This window comes from Balaenoptera acutorostrata, chromosome 3 (assembly GCF_949987535.1).
Source record: "Balaenoptera acutorostrata chromosome 3, mBalAcu1.1, whole genome shotgun sequence".
Taxonomy (NCBI): domain Eukaryota; kingdom Metazoa; phylum Chordata; class Mammalia; order Artiodactyla; family Balaenopteridae; genus Balaenoptera; species Balaenoptera acutorostrata.
The window spans coordinates 177,010,838-177,031,795 of record NC_080066.1 but is presented as its reverse complement, the minus strand read 5'-3'; positions in this window follow the sequence as shown (position 1 = coordinate 177,031,795).

Below are 20,958 nucleotides of genomic sequence, written 5' to 3'. Positions count from 1 at the left end.
CTCTGACCTGCTCCACCATCACACCTGTCCCTCTGCTTCTACGGTCACACCACCTGCCTCCTCTGATCCTCCTGTTTCCCTTCTTATAAGAACACTGTCACTAAATTGGGTTCCCTTAGAAAATTCAGAATCCTCTCCCCATCTTAAGATTCTTCATTTAATTTTATCGGCAAAGTCCTCTTTGCCATGTCAAGTACCATATTCCCAGGTTCCCAGGCTTAGGACGTGGGCATCTTTGAGGAGGGGCATTATTCTGTCTACCAGGAGGGGCTTTGCTGCTTCTCACTTGCTAGCCCCCGGGTAACTTGTGGAAGGCCCAGAATGTGAGATTCCAGTTGGCTAAAGCCCTGGAGAAGTCACTCTACCCTTTAATTTAGCTGAAAGGCATCCCTGTGGACATTCAGGGTTTGGTTGTTCCACTTCATACTCTATTTTTAAAGCCTGGGCCTTAGCTCCGCCTGTGGAAACCAAAGCACAGGTGTCAGGACCTGGAGGAGCCCACCTCACCCCCATTCTCAGTTGCACAAATCGTGGGAATGACTTCTTCCTCCATCACTTGCTTTGCATCCCCTCTGCCTTCCCAGCATCAGCCCTTCCTGCCCCAGTGCACTCTGGCGCTGTCACTGCAGAACAAGCAGATACACTCCGATACAAACATCTGGAATGACCTTAGGCCAAAAGACAAAAATACCTAGGGACTGATTCTAAACCACACCTGGGCATCTTGAGATTTGCTCTTCCCCATAACATACCACTCTGCTAAAAAAGAAGAAAATTGAAAGAAAGAGTTCCTCAAACTCAAGTCTTCCCACATTCTTTCTTCCCTTGCTGTTGTGATAACAATTTCCACAGAGACAGTATCCTTACACTCAGTTCCTTTTAGTAGAGGATTTCACAAAATCGTAAAATGAAATTGTATGAAAATCATACAGACAAATCCAGAACATTACATGTACAGGACATTTATATCTCAAACCCAGTTCAAAATGCATGGCGTGCAGAATCTCAATCTTCCTGGATTTTTAAGCAACAGTTTTTTAAAAAGTGAGCAAATTAATATATTGGCAATTCAAAAAAAGATAATCAATCAGGGTAAAAAAAAAAAAAAAAAGAAGAAGAAGAAGAAAGAAACACTAAATCTTGCCGGAGATGAGAGATCTCTGAGGTTAAGAAATAGAGTACACGTAGAAGTGTGTTTGTTTCATATAGAAACTCGATATTGTGCATTTGCAATAACCTTTGCTCGATGCAGATATTAAAACTTCATGACTTGAATATGTTTTTGTACAACTGAATAAACAAAAGAATATTATTTATAATATTCCCCAGAGGAAAGGCTTAATATCTCTTCATTGTTAAGGATATGTGACTTAAATTGTTTATTCAGGTCTCCAAATGAACAAGATTTCTGGTCTCGATGACATTCATGGATGTTAGAATATGACACTGAAGTGACAGCTGACTCAAGGAAAGAAAATAGCATTTTTTTTTCTGAAAATTTGTTTTTATGGTAAGGGAAATTTGGGGATCATTTTGTGGCATTTTTGTTCCCTGTGTCTTCAAAGTGAACAAAAGAGTGTGTGAGGCTGTCCTTAAAGGTAACACAGGGGACAGAACTGAGATTCTTTGCCCAGCACTGTAGGCAGGCTTGAAAAGGAGGAAGTACAAAGGCTGGGAAGCAGAAATGACTCCAGAAAGAGCAAGAGAGTAAGCACATGGGTACTGACCTGAAGCTGAGAATTAGCACGTGGTAAGAAGGACATTTTCAATATGATGCACTGAACTGACCATTTGGGTGTTAATTAAACTCCCTCGGCTCTTAAAGGGGGAACTGGCAGCTAAGATTAAAGCCTTATAATTTGTCAGTTGCTCATGACAGATGTAAAACTATTCAATATAATCAATTATAAAGGCATACACTTTATCCTCAACATGTATAATCTATACTTCAGATATTTTCAAGTCTTAAAGAGGGAGAAGCATTCCAAGTTATTTTTCTTGTAAAGAAGGCCCAAGAGAACACATTTCAGGCTCTTGTTGAATTTAGATCTGCTCTCCACCCACACTCAGAGCTTCTGTTTGTCTTTATGCACACACATGATCTATTTTATGAATCCCTAATTTTAAATCTCTTAATTGAGGTAGGGGTCCTCATTCCTATTCTTGATGCCACATTTTCTTCACATGCCTCTGTTGTAATTTTCTTATCTAGCGTAAGTCCACAAATTTAAGTCTTTGGTCTTTACCTGAAACCTCCTTCTACTGACAAAGGAGGAAAATTGGACACTGAACTTGTAATAAAGACATCCACATTCTAAATACAACTTGGCCCCATGACGTCTTCTCCCTGAGCCTGGTTTTGGCCTTTGAGATAAGAGTAGATCATACCCAGGGTCCTCTTCCTACTCTACTTCCATCATCTTTCCACCAGGGGAAACTCTGCAAAAAGAGCTTGCTTATTTCAAGAGTTTCCTATCCAAACTTTTCAACAACTGAATCTTTTCTGTCACTTTTTGTGGGGGAAAAAATAAAACATCTTTCTTGGCAATCAAGAAAATTATCTCAAAGACATCCCTAATTATTTCTTTGCCCTCCTGTTGGGATGACAACTGTTGGGAGAGAAAACAGGCAATTGTATGGATCATATCAGAAGATCTGAATTTGCTTGTTCCTTCTTTATAACTCAGAGAAGGTTATGTGATCTTTACAAACTGAATTTTCTCCTCTTAAAATATAGACATAGTGCCTGCCCTGCCCTACTTCAGAGTAATTTTTGGAAGATCAAAAAGGAGAATGTGTGTCAAAAGAATTTGCCACTCAAAGATGCATTAGTAACACACGTACCTTGATGATCCATCCCTTGGAAGCCACAAATTTCACCGTACCGTTCCCTGGATCCCATCACCTTCAGGATAAGTTCTTTTGTTTCACCTCTTCTCCCATCCAACAAAAAGCCTGTTCCCCAGCCATGTAACCATCTTCTGGTCTTGGTCTATGTCATCCTCTTGTACACTTCAGAGACCTTCACATTCTTTTTCCTCTGCCTGGAGTATCCTTTCTCACTTTTTCCATCTGATTAAATACTTCTGTTCCTTTTAGTGACATAGTTTGTAAGAAGGCCTCCCCCTGCAGCTTTTTATTTAAACACAACAATGATGAGAAGACGTGACAAATACAGTTGAATTCTTCTGGTCTCCTTCACTGATCTCATTTTTTTTTTTCCTCCCCAGAAATAAAAACACTCTTTTCAACTTAGCAATTATCAGTCCCTTGAGTAGTTTTTATAAATGTCTAAATATGCATGTTGCCATAAAATATATTGTATTATGAAGCATGTTTTAGTATTTATGTATATGCTATCATACTGAATATATATTTTTGCAACTTGTTTTTTTTCATTGACTATAATGCTAGAATCTCTTTACTAAGACCAAAGGATCAAAAGGTCTCAAAACCAATTTTTTTTTTTCTATAATGTATTTGGCAGCCAAATCTAACCTAACCTGAACCCATTAGGTGGCAAAACGTGACCGGAATTGATATGAGGCTATTTATGGCCTTGATTTATTCTACTATAGACTTTTTAATATTTTTTTCTATAGAAATATTGGCATTTTTGGTTTTGTACTGTTGGCCCAGGTTCTGGTGGAGGTGTTATCAAAATATAAATATATGCCTCTCTGAAATGAAAAAAAAAACAAAAAACAAAAAAAAACAAAAAACGAATTCTGAAACACATCTGGCCCCCAAAGCTTTGGAAAAGAAATTTGGACTGGCATGTTTTTGAGATCAATCCATGTTGATTCATAAAGATCTAGTGCATTAATTTTAACAGCTTTAACAGCTTGATAATATTACATTGTATGATAGGACTCAATTTATTTATTCAGTTTCTGCTTGATGGACATTTAGGGTATTTCCAATTTTTCACAATTTCATACAGTACTGCAATGTGATTCTAGTACCTGAATCCTTTTGCAATGAATAGAAATTTGCTAAAAGTGCAAGTAGTGATGCACAGGGTATATGCTTTTCTAGTTTTATTAGCTGCTGCCAAATTGCTCTCCAAAATGGCTGTTCCAGCATAGACATGAACTATTAGGCCAAGAAAGATTCCTTTGTTCCACATCTTGGCAAACATTTGGGATCTATGGTCTAGGAAATGATCGTTTGTGTATTCTCCATGCATGCTCAAAATGAACAATTAATCTCCAGTTTAGAGGGTACAGGGTTCTGTATATTTTATTTTATCACACTCAGTAATTATGTTGTTTACATATTCTAGATCTTTATTATTTTGTTCCTGAGACATCAGTTATCGAGAGAGGCATATTAATTTCTCCTGCTATAATGTTAGATTTTTCAGCTTTTTAATGCAATTCTGTCATTTCTTTTATATAATTTGAGGGTATATAATTGGATTATGTAAGTCCTGAATTACAACATCTTCCTGATGCATTTTTGTTCCCTATAATACTTTTGGACTTCAGTGTTTTTGTTTTGTTTTTTTCTTGATATTAAAATAGCTACACAAGCTTTCTTTTGGTTAGTTTTTCTCAATCCTTTACTTCCAGATTTGATAAGTGATTATGTTTCTTTTTCTCTCTCTTGTGCAATCTGACTATTTTTTATCTGGCAGGTTAAGCCCATTTAAATTTATTGACTACTGATATATTTGGATTTGTTTATAATTTATTATTTTATGTTTTTTATTTATTAAGTTTTTTCCATTTTTTATTTCTGTACTTCTATTGAATTGATAAAATATTTTCTATTCCTTTTTTCCCCCCAATAAGCTGTAAATTAACCATTCTATAACTGTGCTTACTATTACTATTATCTTTCATCTTTGATTTAACACAGTCAAAGATTGAAAAATATCTTTCCTCATTTCTGGAACAAGAAAAGAACCTTCACTTTAACCAACAAGGACCTACTGTCTAGCACAGGGAACTCTACTCAATATTATGTAACAACCTAATTGGGGAAAAGAATTTGAAAAAGAATAGATACATGTTTATGTATAACTGAATCGCTTTGTTGTACACCTGAAACTAACACAACATTGTTAATCAACTATAGTCCAACATAAAATAAAAAGTTAAAAATAAATAAATAAAATTAATTATTAAAAAAATAAACATTGTTTCAAATTTTAATACCACATGATTTCTGGATGTGTGTGTGTGTGTGTGTGTGCATGCATGTTCATGCCTATGAGTGTTCTTTCTGACATACATCATTTAGTTATTCTTTCAGCAAGGTTCTGTTTCTGGTAAATCCTCATTTGTGTTAAAATATCATTATTTCACCTTCACACTTGCATGACAGTTTAGCTGGTTATAGAATTCCTGGTGGACTCTTCTTTTCTCCAGCAATTTAAAACTGTGACCTGTTCTCTAGTCTGACTCAACTGACTGCTGTTGTTACTGTTGATTATACAGGTCATGTGACATCTGACCTCCTGTTTACCAGTTTTCTTCATCTGATTTGAATCTACTGTTTAACTTATCCCTTGAATTTTGAATTTTACAATTTTAATTTTTATGTTATAATTTCTATTTGGGTCCTTGTTAAATTTTCTGTTCTTTTTTGGATTATCTAGTTTTTTTTGTTTGTTTGTTTGGTTTTTTGAGCCTTTATTTTTATCATTTAAATATTTTCTTATCTTTATTAGACTGGTTTTTACTTAACTTCTTTGATATTTTGTCTGTCCTGTGACAAAGAAACCACTTCTCAGTAATACCAAAATAATAATCCATTTGTTTGATCTCACATTACATGTATACAATACCCTCAGTATAACAAGTCCTACAGTATTGCCAACAACATAATTATTAAACTGCTTAAGGTTTTACATACAGTTGTATTTAAACTTTTACCTCCTCCACTTTATTTTAAAGTTGTTGCATATATTACAACTATATACTTAGAATAGCATCCAGACAATATTAAAATTTTGTGTTTGCATTCATTCATATTTTAAATATTTTAAATGGATGAAAACACACATATATATGCCCAAATATTTATTATCTCTGCAGTTCCAAGTTTCCCTCTAATATCAATTATTTTCCATCACTCTAAACAATTCTCTTTAGCAATTCTTTAAAAACATATTTGTTGGTGACAAATTTTCTTAGTTTCCCTTTACATAAAAATGTTTATATTTTATCTTTATTGCTGGTAGGTTTTTTTGTTAGATATAGAATTCTAGGTAGATAGCTATTTTCTTTCAACAATTTAAAAATATTATTCTCCTGTTTTCTGGTTCCAACATAATTACTAAATGTGACTTAATGAAGTATATAAAACCCTATACTCTCAAAATTAGACATCAAATGTTGTTCTATGATTTCTGTTGGAAAATTCACACTCATTCTGAATTGTTTTGCTTTTATATGTAATTTATTTTCCCCCCTGTCTGCTCTAAAGAGGATTTTTTTTTTTTTTGTAGTTTATTTTTAGGTTTCAGCATTTTAAACTATATTGTTGGGCATATTTTAGATTATGTTGTTTGCATTTTGCTGAATTTCCTGAATCTATATATGTATATCCCAAAATATAAGATTTTAGCCATTATTTCTTCAAAAATTTATGCCCTTACCTATTTCTTTCTCTTCTTCTGGAAATTCAATCTCATGAAGCTAGATTTTTAAAACTTCCTCATGGGTTCCTGAGTCAGCTCATTTTTAATTTTCTTTTTCTCTCTGTTCTTCAAACTGTATAATTTCTATTCATCTATCTTCAAGTACACTGATTCTTTCTTATCTCACCTCCATTCTGCTACTGAGAACTTTCAGTGAATTCTTTTATTTTATATATTGAATTTGTCAGTTCTAAAATGTCCATTGTGTTCCTTTTTATTGTTTCTACTTCTCTGCTCAGAACTTTTATCCTTACATTTGTTTCAAGAGTGTTTGCCTTTATTTCAAGGATGAGATTTTATAATAGCTGCTTTAAAGGTTTTGCCTGGTAATTCCAACATCTGGTTGATCTTGTAGTTGGAATATGATGATTGTCTTAGCTTTAGAGAATTGGTCAGATTTTTGCTTATTTGTTTGTTTTTATTTATCAAGTGATTTGGGATTGCATCCTGGACATTTTAAATATTATTTTGTGAGGTTCTGGGTTCAGTTAAAATCCCCCAGAGAACATTTATTTTTGTTTTGTTTTAACAGGCAATCAACCTGATTAGTCTGACACTGCAACTTCCATCTTACCTTCTGTGGTTGGTGACTCTAACGTCAGCTACATTTTCAAAGTCCTTGCTCTGCCGTTTGGATCTGCCTGCACATGTACCACCCAGGGGTTAGTCTGGGGTTTAGTCTGTGGGTAATTTCACAGTCCAGTTCCTAAAGCCTTTGCTATGCTCCTTTGGCTCTGCTCCACCCATGCATGGCCCAGGAATGAGTCTTGAGCTTATGTTTATGCATAGAAACAGTGGGTCATTTTCAGATCTCTCCTCTCTGGATTTTCCTCAAAATCTTTCTTAGTATCCCTTTAACAGAAAGCAGGATCTTCTCTTAGAATTTTGGATGTCTGTGATGCTGTGGGGTTGGCAGTACAGTTCACTACTAGGGTTGCCCTCAAAACATGACTAGGAGAGAAAAAAAAAAATTTTAAGGGGAGGGAGAAATTACCCCATACTCTCTGACATGATCTTGTCTCTGTCCTTTGGCTCAGAACAGAGGGTTTCTCTAGGATTTTTTTTTTTCTTCTCCATGCCCACTGTACATTTGATCATTTAACCCATTCTTGAATCAAAGCTGGGAGACGGAGGGAAAAAAGAAAACCCTGCAAATACCCCTGTAATGGAAATTTATTCATGTGCTTACTTCAGCTTACAACCCACCTGTTAGTGTTTAGTTTCCAGAATCCTCAAGTAGTTTTATTTTGTATTATGTTCAAAGATTTTAGCTGTTGTCAGACTATAGTTGATGTACTCCATCTTGGCAAGCATTGGAGTTTTTTTTTTTTGTTTGTTTGTTTTAATTTATATATTATGTTTAGGTATTGCTTTGGACAGTTTTGATTTAATTTTGCTTTTAAATATATAATATATTTATATGGTTCTAAAGTTAAAACTATAAGACATGTTTGTTGTGGGTTGAACTGCATTCTCTCAAAAATCACATGTTGAAGCTCTGACCCCAGAACCTCAGAATATGACCGTTTCTGGAGATAGGGGCTTTGTTAAAATGAGGTCATTACAGTGGTCCCTAATCCAATCTGACTGGTGTCGCTAGGAGGATATTTGGACTCACAGAGAGCCACAGGGGTGTGCATATGCAGAAAAAAGATCATGGGAAGAAGCAATAAGAAAGCAGCCATCTGCAAGGAGAGACGCCTCGGAAGAAACCAACCAACACTTTGATCTTGGACTTCTATCTTCTAGAACTGCTAGACAATACATGTCTCTTGTTTAAGCCACCCCATCTGTGGTACTTGGTTATGGCAGCCCTAGCAAACTAATACAAGAACGCTGCACTTTATTTTTTTCTTTCTTTCCTGCCCATTCTCCATTTTCTCAGTGTTTACGATTTTCCTTCCTAAGTGCTGTAATCCTCCACAAAATGTAACTCTTATTTATTTGCAATAACCTCTTAAGCTTGGTATTTTTATGTCTCTCTTTATAGATAGAGAAACTATTAGAGCTGGTGAGCAGGAGAGCTGGCCTCTGACACATGGCTACACAGTCCAAGTGCCTCCTGCACCATTGCACTGCTACGTTAAACTCACGGCAAATACGAAGAAGAAGGTGAATGCGCAGGCATGAGATTCCCTAGGCTCTCATTTAACTGCAGCTCAAAAGCTGAAGAGTAATGTAAAAAAATGTCATTTTAATTCAACGATCTTTTTCTTTTTTTTTTTTTCTTCAAACTATTGTTCATACAGTCAGGGCGGTGCAGATCCCTTCCTGAAAAATTTTGACAAACTCCAAGCACCATTCAAAAACGTGAAGGGCTCTCAGCGGGACCTTGTTATTCCGAACATTAATACAAAGCTATTCTATACAATACAATACAACTTGATTTTGTATGGCGCCCCATTCAAGTAGGCACCCCAACGGAAACCCACGTATCCTGTTTTTAATCATATTTGAGTGATTTAATTTCAAACACACAACCACTTTTGCTTAATGCAACCTGCACTTGAAGAAAGGTTCCTTCGTTGACAACCAAGGGAGAGCATGACAAGGGTTTTATTCTGACTCTGACTCAATAGGCCACATTTTGTCTCTGATGAGGGGATATAAATACCACATAGGGGAGGGTGAATGATGGGTGGCATGGGATTTTTCCATTTTCCCCCCGCTAAGAAGTACTTATGTGCTAAAATTACAGTATTGAATGACAACAAGAACTATCAAAAATGCCTTAATTTTTTTTCCTTTCCTTGAAAAAAAGGAAATGTTTACCCACCAATAATAGAAAGGCAGCTTGGTAAAGTGGAGCGAACAGCGGATTGAGATTCTTGGCTTTTACTCTAGTCTCTGCCAACTAACTGACCAACCTTGCATCCTTAGGCAAGTCACCCTTCTTCCCTTATGTTCAGTTTCCACGCCCTGGGGAAACAAAAGTTCCACCCTTTGAAGTGCACACTCTCTGTCCTGTTTCTTAACATGGATTCCTGCTTAGCTCTTTCTTCTTAGTCTTGGTATTTCACTATTTAAGAGTGTTCACTGATCCATGACCACTTAGGTTACAGATGCTCAAAGAGAAGCTACTGTCTGAACAGATTTTATGAGCTAAAGATAATGTTTTGGGATGGGGTGAGACCATGCAACTGGATGGAAAGATAGGATTAACACACACAGTTGAAACTGACACCAGAAATCAAGAATAGAGCTATCTTACCCTGATAGTCTATTTTTAATTATGGGTGACTAACAAAAACTTACTGAAGGACAATGAGGCAACCTCTCAACGGGTGGGGGGGGGGTGTTCCTGTTGATGAATCACACAGACAGGAAGTGACAGAGCCAGCATTTGACTTTAGCTGGTCTTAATCTAGCATGAGCCTATTTAGCCAGGATGCTATTTCACTTTGAAATTTAAGGTAGAAGCTTTCTGTCTCCAGATTTGCTTCCTTGGCCATCCCTAGCACCACTGAGTTCTTTCTCTGACTCTACATCACAACAGACCTCCTCTTAAATAATATATCCCCAGGCCGCCAGGGCAACTATCCTCAGACATGGGAAATAAAAATGTACATTGTCTGCAGTGTGGTCTAATAAATTCAGAGAACAAGAATAATTGTTTTTATTTATCCTACAGGGCATCTATGACTTCTGTTGGCTGTCTGCTTGGTCCTTCACTTCCTTGTATTGCCAATCTTCTCCATCATGGTGAAGTAAGACACCAGGTAACCTGTCTGATGACTCTGTTTCCTTAAGTGAAGTTGAGTTTCAATTGACCTAATTAAGAGATAAAGAGGAGATGAAGACTCTCCAGGACCTTTCAGTACTATTGCCCTTGTTCACCCCTCACGCAGTCCCAGGCTGTGTCTGATGGCTCAAGTCCTGGCCTAGATCATGACCCTTGGATTAAGCAACCTTTTATGGCTCCAAGGCCATACATGTTGGTTCTTGTTTTCACGGGCTTTGATCCTTGGGAGTTTCTATGCCTTTGACTCAACCTTAATTCTGGCTTATTTAGCTTGTTTTGTCAAATACCAACATCTCCAGCCAAGCCCAGCAACTCAGAACCCAATCCCAGCCACTGACTTATTTTGAGCTGCCTCTGATGCCTAGAGATAGGGTTTCTTAGATCATACTTCTCTACTGTCGTTCTAATCATCTTCCAAGTATTAATCCTAAATCTTTGACAGGAGGAATTTAAGAATACTGAACTAATAGGCTACCATTTAAGAACTGCGTGGCTTTTCCCAGCATCAACAACCAGTACTCCAACACCAACTGGATTTCTGACAATCCAATCCTGTTCTGACACTATCTACATAAAGTTAATGCAAGTCCCATAGGTTAAGGGACCACAGGACTTCCCTGACTTCAGATGCCAGCTGCAAGTGGGGTCCCTAGGCAACCCACACTTCTACCTAGCCAACTATAAATTTGGAAGTTTCCACAACTCCCTGATCAGGTTCAATAATTCACTAAAACAATTCACAGGACTTGGGATAACACTTACAATTACTGGTTTATTACAAAGGATACAACCGAGGAACAAATAGAAGAGATGAATAGGACAAGGTAGTGAGGGGATGCAGTTTAGGGTATACCACCCTCTAAGAACATCCGTGTGTTCACCAAGCCAGAAGCTCCTCAACCTCATCCTTTAGGGGTTTTTATGGAGGTTTCAATACATAGGCATAACTGATTAAATCATTGGCCATTGGCGATCAAACTCAATCTCTAGCTCCTCTCTTCTTCCAGGGGAGGAAAAGAAGTAGGACTGAAAGTGCCAATTTTCTAATCATGGTTTGGTCTTTCTTATGACCAGTTTTCATTTTGAAGTTACTTAGTCCCCTCTCTTCCATGAGTCATCTTATTAGAATACAAACAACACTCTTATTACCCAGGAAGGTTTTAGGAACATTGTATCAGGAACTGTGGACAAAGACCAATTTTTTTTTTTTTTTATACCACAGGAAGTTATTAGAATTTGAACTCATGTGAATTCAACCCAGCCAAGATTCCAGACACTGATTCATTCATTGTGCAGAGGACAAACCCTTCTTCAACTTGCAGGATGCTGGGTCAGCAAGAACTGAAAAAGGGCTCGGATGAGGGTCAAGCACAGTCGTGCTGCCCACAGAGAGACTGTAAGTCACCAAAATTTCGAGTACCTGTTACATGCCAAGTGCTAAGTGAAGCTGTGAGATTACACCTGGGTACAAAGTAAATCTATCCTCCAGCAGCTATGGTTGCATGAGGCATGTAGTACTCATGCTACGCTGAAGAATGAGACATCTCAGAAGGAAAGTATGTCTGAGAGGAACGGGAGCCATAGGGAAGTACCAGGAACTGAAGAAGAAAATACTGAATCCATTAATAGGACCTAATGGAAAGAAATGGGGTGAATGACCTCTCTCTGTGAAACCTGGAAGTCTAAGATGTGTATCTCAGTTTCCTCTACCAGAGGGGCCAAGCCACAGGATATCCACACGAGTTTGACCCCTCTCCAAAGCAAGGAGAACTCGTGACCAAGCACCTGAAATAATCGTGATCATCAGTGAATCCAGTGATGAGGGTGAGCCCCCCAAAGCCTCGAGCTCAGCACCAAGTTGCAGGCCAGGTGAGGAGGGTGAGGATGGCCAACTTTGGGATGCAGAACCTCAGGCATCTGAATTCAGAGCTCCTGTTTCCTGATGTGTTTTACTTTGAGTGCACTTCACAGCCAATGGTCCAGTTACTCCTGGGAACCCATTCTGTGCATTTACCCCATGTGGCACTTTGGGAAATGTGGTAGGCACGGCCCTACTCATTAAATATGTGTATTCATGTATTGATATTAAAGTAGAAACAAACTAGCTTATTTATTATTTGGTTTTGTTTTGTTTTGTTTTGTTTTCCTTTCACGTGATCACGCCTATTGTCATATAATAAAAAAACTTGTGCTTGAAAAAATTTTTTCCACTCTTTAAGGAGTCAGGACAGGTGGGGGCTCTGACTCCACCATCTGTGCAAGTCTCCTACCCTCTCCCTGCTCTCACGTCAATGCAACAACACTCTCCTATGGGATGTTTCCCCAGAAAACCAAGCACTTTCCAGGACATTGGTCCCAGAGGTTCCCTTCCAATACTCTTCTTTCCAATAGTCAAGTGGTTCACTCTCATGTTGCATTTAGAGCTTGACTCAAGTGGAACCCAGAATGGCATTCTCTGCCTACCATGTATCTAGTATACCCATCTCCCACACACATTGCTTCTACCCTCTTACTTTGAGCTTCCTTTTCATCTTACAAGTTGATTTAAATCTATTTGCACACATCTCCCCATTTCTAAGAAAACTCTATGGAAAGTTCTTTGATTATTTTATTCATGGCTTGAATTTAGAGCATAATCTAGCACAAAGTACATAATTAACTATTTGATAAATGAGAGCTGTTTAAGTATAGGTGGTCATGTCTTATGCTATGAAACCCAGGAAGTCTGGTCTAGGATGACTGGACTAAAGAAGGAACAGCCAATCTATAGGGTGGCCTAAGAGATTTGCCTCACTGGAATGAAGTAACCATCAGATCTTTTGTCTTTGGGGTTGGAATGGGAGATCCTGAGACAGAGGTAATTGGTACAGAGAAAATTTGTAGGACAACAACTTCTAGGTCCCATTAGAGGATGGGTGTACAAGTTCCTTCTGCTGAAGGCATAAAAACAATACTCAAGGGTTCCAATGCCTGGAAAAACACTGAATCATGAGGCCCAGAAGTACTGTGATTCCTGTTCTTTCCAGATAGTTTTGAAACCATCCAGGGGTTGGACAAGTGGCTAATAATCCAGTTTTCTTTTTGCACGTGTCTCCCTACACTAAACCCTCCATGCCTTGAGTAAATTGAGAGGATCTTTTGTTTTTTTAGAAACCGAGACATCCTAGCAACCTCTTCATGTTTTCTGTGGTTTTTAATGCCTGGTAATGTCAATATATGTTTAGATTACAGAGAGAAGAAGAGGAGAGAATCAATGAAAAAGGAGTGAAATCCAAAATAGAAGGAAGGAAGTTAATTAACTTCTCTTGAGGACCTAGTAAATACTGTTAATTGTGTGGATATAATTATTACATTTAGTTTTTCACATATATTAGGATGCTTTTGCATATATATATATATATATATATATATATATATATATATATATAAACAAAAACCCTAGAAACTGGCTTGAAGAATAAAGGAATTTATCTCACATTTGGGAAGTCAGGGTCTAGTGTGAATGTATCAGGGACTGAACTTCATTTCTCTTCTATTCTTCTGCCTCCTTTTGTTGTGACAGCTTCATCCTCCGGGTGGTTTCACCTATAGTCATTTGATGGATTCTAGAAACTCCAAGGCAGCACGCTTCCAGGGAGCAGAATGAGAAGGCTACTTCCCCACATCACAGCCAACCTATAAGTGATCCCAAACTCTGATCCGTGGGAGCCTGGGTTCCTGAACTCCTTGCTTTCCAGAGGGACAGGATGGCCATTATCGACTGTGACAATTCAAGTCCCACTCCTGGATCTGGGGGCCTTTTCCACCCCTGTGAGTCACAAGAGCTGCAGAGGGTGGAGTGGGACATCTGAATCTAAGATAGATTCTTTTAGGAGGAAGGAAGTGAGGAATGGATGTATCATCCCCATTGTACAGATGAGAAAACTGAGACTCAGTGGGATTAAGGATCATGTCCACCCAATACTAACTGACCACACAACAAGTGGCAGATTGAAATTTGTGCCCAAGTCAGTCTATTCTGAATCTTGTGTTTATTGCATAAGGGATAAAGGTGGGGGAGTGGGTGGCAGGGGGAAGAGAGGAGGGAAAAATAGCAAAGAGAGGGAAAGCAAGAAGTAAGGAAGTCACAGGTTTCCTCCCCCAACAGGCCTTGCTAATGCATTACGGCCAGCTTAAGAACCAAATGCGCCATGTGGTTTCCAGTTCATTACTCCTTGGCATCAGCAAGTTCTCATTTGTGAGAAGAAAACAATGACTTTAAAAGGTTCATAAAGATTCTTGGACATCAACAGAGGCTTCCCCAAACATAATTTCATTATATTGGGAGGAAAGTGAATCTGCTTTTTTCAGAGACAATCTTCTCTTCCAGATATATTAATTTACAAATGAACAGAAAACAAGTGTCCTGCGGTTGGCTGAACTCCAGATATTAGAGGAAGAAAATAGCTGAAGTTGTTCAACGAAAGTCAAATGTAGCAGAGATTTCCATACTTGACTTTTAAAGAAGCTTCCAGATTTATAATTTCATTCTGAGGCTGGACCTCTTAGAACCTGAGAATATTAATATCTTAAGAGAAAGGACATTTTTTCCTTCTGACCTATGAGACAAACTGGCCTGTTCTTTCTGCTGTGATATCATCATTACCTGGGTGTCATGGATCAGGGTGGAGTGTAGGCTAAGATTGAGAGTGGGGGGACACTATGGGCCACAGTGCCAGGGTCTAAGGGTGGTGTTCAAATAGGTGTAAGCATGTGGACCTGATCAGGCAGGTGAGTTGGACTCACAAGGCTTTACACAATAGGCCTTACTCAATACTCAAAGTCAGATCTTCATATGATTTGACTCATTTTGGAAGAGTCCTCACATATGACAAAGATTGCAGGAGCCAGTGTTTCCTAGGTAACAGTCTAAAAGGAGCTAGGTAGGTATCCAGAGCCCTGGATAATTAGGACAAGATTCTAGGAAATCCACACAGGAAAATTAGGTTTCCATCAGAAGGCTTATGTCCTGAATCAGCAGGATGAGAATAAAGGATGGCCGCTACCCAGAGGGAATATTTCATATCGAATGCTCGAATTCACGCCACACCGGTGCATTTGGTGGTGGGCAACCAAATATTCTTCCAAACTCATCTGTGTTTGAGACTTAATCATATACTTTATTGGCTTAATTGTGTTTCAGTTTCCTCAGCTGTAAAATGGAGATAACACACATAACTCATGGGATTGCTGTGAGAGAGATTGTCATAAGGATTAAAATAATAAGTGTAAGCAAAGCACTTAGAATGTTGCGTGACACATAGAAAATAATAAAAATTAATAACTACAAAATGAGCAATTAATGTAATTATTAATAACTACAAAATCTACATATTAGTCTACTTGAGATGCCATAACAAAATACCATAGACTGAATGGCTTAAGAGACAGAAATTTATTTTCTCATAGTTCTGGGGCCTGGGAAGTCCAAGATGAAAGTGTTGGCTGATTTGATTCTTGGTCAGGGATCTCTTCTTCGCTTGCAGAGGACCACCTTCCTGCTGTGTCCTCTCATGGCAGAGAGAGAGAGAGAGAAAGCTCTCTTGTCTGTTTTTATAAGGGCACTACTCCTATCAGACCAGGGGCCCGGCCTCATGAACTAATTATCTCCCCAAAGTCCAGTCTCCAAATACTATCACACTGGGGATTAGGGATTCAATACATTAATTTGGGGAGTACACAAATATTCAGTCCATGACAACCTATATAAATAAAGGTGCCTAAAATTTCCATAAGACTATCAGGTTTTCCTAGGCTTCCAAAGATGCTTAGCATGGTGAAATGATATCAAAAGAGTAGGAATTAATCACATCTAAAAGCGTACACTTGACCCTGTGTTCTCCAGAGTTCTAGCCAGTGATTTGTCAAAGTTAGTGTGATAACTACATCATAGTCGTTACAAACTCCCATTGAGTATTCTGTTAGCATCTCTGCCTGGATGAAACTTTGGCCTGAGAAATGGCATAAGTGACTCTCTCTGGTAATCCATGTTACTCATCCTAGGACTGCCTTGAAGAACTCAAATGCTTAAATTACTCTCTGCCTCATTTTACCGGCCAGAGAGTTGGATTCACTCAGCACAGAAAGTACAATACAGATTAACATTTGTTGTGGAAATCACCCCATCCCAGGACCCTTGCCATCTGCTTTCTTTTTTCTGTTATTTAAATTAATAAAATATTTTCTCCAAGGACACAGATTTATTTCCAATTCATTTCAATTACCTGACACTTGTACTCACAATTCCAACTTTGGGATCTATGGTAAATATGACTGATATTTCACAAAATGTTTTTCACAGAATCCTAAAGAAAGCTCATCATTGTTTAACATAGAGGACCACACAAACCACTGCTGATCAACATTTGCAAATCAGTATAAAACCAATTTTCTGTACATGTTTTAGTACCTCCAAGGTGAACCTGAAGAATGGGGACTTTGACATCTTTGATATGGTAAAGTCTCAGGGATTTTAGAAATATCTGGGTTAATGGAAAGATAAATGGAATAATTACAGATGTTAGAATTAGATAATTACTAGAATCCTGGTTATCTCACATTCAAATTCTACAGCTTTGAGTAAGTCAAGGCATTCTTTATGACTCAGTTGTTTCATATGATGGTAAGAAAATCTATTATCTACCTACAGATGTAATTTGTCTTAAGTGATATTGTTTGCCAAACCTTCTGTACAAGATAGGGTCTGAATAAATGTTAGTTCTTTTCTACCATAAGGTACTTTTATATCCTGTGTGAGCCAAGTTTGCATTCCTGAGAAATAATTAATGAAAATTTCTAGACTAAACTTAGAGAACTATATCCACACAAAATTTCCTGCGAGTAATGGTACTTTGATGAAAGGTCTGATTCTGGTCATAACAGAGTAAGTAGTATTAAACTTAACATAATGACAATAACAATTACAACTCTGAAAAAGTAATTTAAAATATTTTGAAGCATTGGAGAACAAGTACAAATAGGCAGATATGATACTTGAAATGAGAAGTATATTAGACAAGTTTTACATTTAACCAACTTCTTCTGTGTAGACATGAGGGAAGAGAACTCAGACATAAAAGAGTTACTGGGAAGAGGAGAAAGAGGTGTGAATTTAAGGCTGGAAATTAATAGCGAAGAGAATGGAGTGGAGTAGGCCACATTTGGGAAGCCCCAAGTTCTGCATACTAGTTATTTCTAAATCTTTGACTGATTCCTAAACTTCATATTCATGAGGAAGTCACCAAGGAGCACAGCAGAAACCAGCAGATGAGAGCTAAAGAACTGAGTAATTTCAGCAGTTACTCAGCGTTGGAAGACATAGCTGGAGATGATGTCCCACCAAATTATAGGAGTTTGGTTAAACTATAGACTCTTCACTGAAAACACAGAAGTACTATGTCATAAGAACAAGCTCTAAAACCAGGAACTAAGCAAAAAAACCAAAGAAACAAACAAACAAAGAACTGGTCCTAGAAAGGCATATATCCAATCCAAGATGATCTTCCAGTAATTTAATTGCCTGTCAGAAGCAAAAAAGAAACAACATTATTTTGAGGAAGATAACAAATTCAGAGTGTCTACATAAATCCACAATATCATATATACAATAAAAAATTATTTAACATAGCAAGAAGCAGAGAAATGTGGTTGATAATCAAGAGAAAATATAGTCAAGAGAAGCAAACTGGCAGCTAACTTAGGTGTTAGATTAGTAGAAAAGGACATTAATACAGGTCATAATTTTCTTAAAGGAATTACAAAAAAAGTGAAAAAAATAGTAAACTGTTGAGCATTCTCAGGAGAAATATGAAGACTTTAGAAAAGAACTCAGTGGATATTTTAGAACAGAAAAATAGAATATATGAAATAAATGGTGTGATAATGGACTTAAAAACATTTTGAATATATCAGAGAAAGGATTAGTGAACACATCAATATAAAGTGAAGCCCAGAGATGAAAGAAAATATTGAAAACCTCTAAACAAAGCTTCAGTGACATGTGGAACAGTATGAAGCTGTCTACTGTGCATGTGATTAAGGAGAAGAGAAGGAAAGGAGAGAAAAACTGGGGTGGAAAAATAGAAAAAAAATAGTGATCAGATGTCAAAATTTGGAGAAAAAAAATTCATTCACAGGTCAAGGAAGCTCAGAAAATCACAAATGGATAACACAGTCAACCTGATGCAAACAATAAATAAAGAGAAAATATATCTTAAAAGTAGTCACAGAAAAATATATACTATATTCAGGGGAATGAATATAATAACGAAGCCTGACTTTCAGTTAGATATGATAGCTGACAGGAGGCAATGGAATTATATCTTGAAAGTGCTGCAAAAAATCTGACAACTCAGAATTCCAGATACAGTAAAAAATTACCCTTTAAAAGTGAAAGTATGATTAAGATATTTCATATTTTTAAAAAATCTAAGTCCATCGGCAGCAAACTCACACAATAAAAAGTGCTAAAGAAAGTTCTTCAGGAAGAGGACAATAATATCAGTTGAAAATTCTAATTTACACAAAAGGAAGAGTGTCAGAAGTTGTATATATATGGCAAAATAAAACTGAAATATTTAAAAACAATTTTAATGTCTTCAATAAATACTTAAGGACTAAGGCAAAAAAAAAATTGTGACATTATAAGACAGGTAAAAGTAAAATGTAAGGCAACAACATCATACAAGATGTGAAAAGGAATAGGAAGTATGCCAATGTATGGTTCTGACCTTATATTTAATGTAATATAATATTTAAAAATAGATTAAGTTACTGCAACAACAATTAAAATAATAAAACAATAAAATAAAGAGATAAAGCAAGTAGATTCTACCTAAGAAAAATGGAATCATAACAAATACTCAATTAATCCAAAAATGGCAGGGGAATAAAAATAGAAACAAAGAACAGTTGGGACAAATGGGAAAACAAAAGTAGCAAGATGGTATATTTAAATCTAACATTAAATATAAGTGTTCTAAACATGCCAAAGAAAAAGATAATATTCTATAATGGATGAAAAAGCAAGGACTGACTCTATGTTTACAAGGGAATGCTTCAAATATGGTGACACTATGATTATAAATATGATTATAAAGAAACAGATAGAAACAAATGAAAATAAAATAGAAATATCAAAATATGGGAGATACAGATAAAGCAGTGTCTGGAGGAAAATTTAAAGTCTAATTCTTGCATTAGAAATGAAGGACGGGGCTTCCCTGGTGGCGCAGTGGTTGAGAATCTGCCTGCCAATGCAGGGGACACGGGTTTGAGCCCTGGACCGGGAAGATCCCACACACCGCGGAGCAACTGGGCCCATGAGCCACACCCACTGAGCCTGTGCAACTGGGCCTGTGAGCCACACCCACTGAGACTGTGCGTCTGGAGCCTGTGCTCCGCAATGGGAGAGGCCGCGACAGTGAGAGGCCCGTGCACCACGATGAAGAGTGGCCCCCGCTCTCCGCAACTAGAAAAAGCCCTCGCACAGAAACGAAGACTCAACACAGCCAAAAATAAATAAATAAAAGTTAAAAAAAAAAAAAAAAAGAAATGAAGGACGTTATCTAAGCTTCCATCTTAAGAAACAAGAAAAATGAGAGAAACTCAACCCAGAGTAAGAAGTAAAAACTAAAAAGATGATGATATACATTTATACCTCTAGACTGATCAAGAAAAAAAAAAAAAGAGGAGAAGGAGATCACCAATATCAGAAATAAAAGGTTAAACATTATTAAAGATTCTACTGTTCTTTAATCATCAAGAAAATAATAAGGAAATATAATGAACAACTTTATAACAGTAAATTGACAATTGAGAAGAAATGAACAATTTTTTTAAAAGACACAGACTACTAAAGCTTACAAAACAGGAATAGACAGCTTGAGTGTCCCTATATTTATTAAATAAATTGAATTAATTTTTCTAAATTTCCAAAGAAATTCCAGGCTCAGATTGTTTTACTGGTAAATTCTACTAAATGTTCAATTCACAATTAAAAACTCTTACACACTCTCTCAGCAAATAGAAGAGACACAAACATTTCCAAACTTATTTTATTAAATCATAATTTCTCTAATAATCTAAGATTAGAAATACAAGGATGTTCACTTTCAGAACTTCTTTTTTTTTTAAATTAGATCTTTTTTTTTTTTAAACACTATTTTATTTATTTATTTTATTTATTTGTGGCTGTGTTGGGTCTTCGTTTCTGTGCGAGGGCTTTCTCTAGTTGTGGCAAGCGGGGACCACTCTTCATCATGGTGCGCGGGCCTCTCACTATCGTGGCCTCTCTTGTTGCGGAGCACAGGCTCCAGACGCACAGGCTCAGTAGTTGTGGCTCACGGGCCTAGTTGCTCCACGGCATGTGGGATCTTCCCAGACCAGGGCTCGAACCCGTGTCCCCTGCATTGGCAGGCAGATTCTCAACCACTGAGCCACCAGGGAAGCCCAGCACTTCTTTTTAGCATTATCCTGTAGGTCCTTGCAAGTACTAGGTCTGAAAAATAAATAAGTCATAATAAGATTG